A 2,190-nucleotide genomic window follows, 5' to 3' on the forward strand; every position below is an offset into this window, starting at 1 on the left:
TCTTAATTAAGTGATGGATTGTAACTCCCTCTATTTTGAATTCAAACCCTCTCTATTTTGGTGTAGAATAATATAAAATATCTTTTGTAATACTTTGTGTAATAATCAATCCAAAAAAAATGGCGTAATTTAAAGGCTTTCACATATATATGATTTGTGTCATGAAGTTCATATTATTCATTCTGGAATCACAAGAAGCTTCTACAGCTATCTAGCCAGCTGCTATGTGTATTTCACGTAAAGTACTTAAGAAATGAAAGATTAATTTCCAACTAATTATTTTAATCAAATCAAAGTAGAATCGACTGGGTCTTACTAAAGAATTTTTTTATTTTTTGTCAAAGACTTACTAAAGAATTTGAGTAATCTACGGTGGCTTTGACCAAGCGTGTGGAAACCTAGGCTTTTAAGCTGTGGGAATATCTCGTCTGCTGTTGAGATTAGTCAACAGCAGGTAATGATAATATAAGACGACGAAGCTCCTATAAATACAGCATAGCTTTTTGCTACTTTTTATTGACCTCTAAAGTGCTCAAGTACTAGAAACAAAAATACCCAACAAAAATTCATATAGAGTTTCCGTACGAAAAAACAATCTAGCCTTTTGTACAATGGTGCAGCAAAAGATAGTTGTGAAGGTGCACTTGAGCTCTGAAAAACTCAGAACCAAGGCGTTGAAGATTGCTGCAGTCGCTAAAGGTATGCAAAATATATGCACCAATCTTTAAACTTAAGGCTATCCTCATCCACGATCTAAAGGGATCTTTTAGTCCATAAAATATCTAAAAGCCATCTCCAGCAAGCAGGTTATAAGTAGGCTGCATCTAGTGATCAGCAGGCTAAAGGGCCACAGGCTTGGCAAACATAGCAAGCCTTTTAGCCAAGCTAATCTTTTTGGAACCCATGTGGCCCCAGCTATACATTAAAATATGTATATTAGAGGGCCAAAATACAATTCGGGGTATGCTTATCCTTTTATGACCGGGAGATGATTTAGGCACTCTAATTTTTTTTATATATTCTTTGGGAACAATACAATCATTTTTATCTTAACTAATGAATATTAACATTTGATCGAACATGTAAGCAGGCGTGAGCAAAGTGTCGATAGATGCGGAGAAAGAGCAGCTGGAGGTGATTGGAGATGGAGTTGATTCCATGAGATTGACCATGTCGTTGAGGAAGAAGCTTGGCCATGCCACCATACAAAGTGTTGAAGAAGTTAAAGGTAAAACCGACGAGAAAAAGGCAACTACTTATCCAATAACTTGGACATCAAGCTATATCCAATATCCACAACATCCTCCACACTATCACGTAGTTCATGATCAATATCCACAAGAAACCAATTGTTCTATTATGTAATTGTTGACTCTGAGTTTAATGATTAATCATCTTTACCAACCAACATTCACAATCAAGATCGTCAATGCTCATTTGTGCTGAATGCTGAGTTATACCACTATTTTGAAATTATAATCTCTATACTTGTATTCACAATTGGATTTTGTTGGATCTTTTTAACCATGGACTTGTACCTCTGTCTCCTACTACAAATTGGGCAACTGAGAATCCACGCACCTTACCTGTCAATATACATTTAAGAGAAAGAATCAGGTTTAAGTTTATACCGCCTATGATAAAATAAAAATTGATATGTGAAAAATTTCAAGAGTTAAGGGCACATCTATAACAGTGATGTTTCACCTCGATCCCACTCTCACTCCCACTCATGTGTGGGGGGAGTACATCATCGTTACATGAAAGTTATACTTCAGCTTATAGAAAAATACTTACGTGTACCTGAAACATGTTTCATGTAGTGTTTTTTTTTTTCTCACTGCAATTCGTAGAGGAATGCATTCAAAATAGGGCTAATGACCAAATGATGTTATGGGGTTTTGAGTTTTTAGCTTGTGTGACTGGTGATTATGTTTTGGTGATCGATTACATTAAATCTTCATCAGGTAATAATTTTGGGATAAACTTTTAGATTGTGGTAATGTTTTTTTTTGTAAGCGATCTTGCAAACACAAAAGGCCCACCACAAAAATCCCACCACAAGTATAAGTCTTTGCCTGGATTGACTCACAAGCATAGGTGATTCCTATGCCACACGACATCAGCAATACCATAAGTAACTACAGGATGTTTGTCCTTGACTAAACGCGGACTGATGATGAAAGTTGC

At 35.9% G+C, this 2,190-nt stretch overlaps 1 long non-coding RNA gene across 1 annotated transcript; it reads left to right on the top strand.

Annotated features, from left to right (window-relative positions):
* Positions 1-541: 541 nt before the first annotated feature.
* LOC108171489 (uncharacterized) lies at positions 542-1,421 on the top strand. The gene is made up of 2 exons (XR_011578934.1): positions 542-699; positions 1,091-1,421. It is a non-coding gene; the product is annotated as an uncharacterized lncRNA (long non-coding RNA).
* Positions 1,422-2,190: the final 769 nt, after the last annotated feature.

This window comes from Malus domestica, chromosome 03 (assembly GCF_042453785.1).
Source record: "Malus domestica chromosome 03, GDT2T_hap1".
NCBI lineage: Eukaryota > Viridiplantae > Streptophyta > Magnoliopsida > Rosales > Rosaceae > Malus > Malus domestica.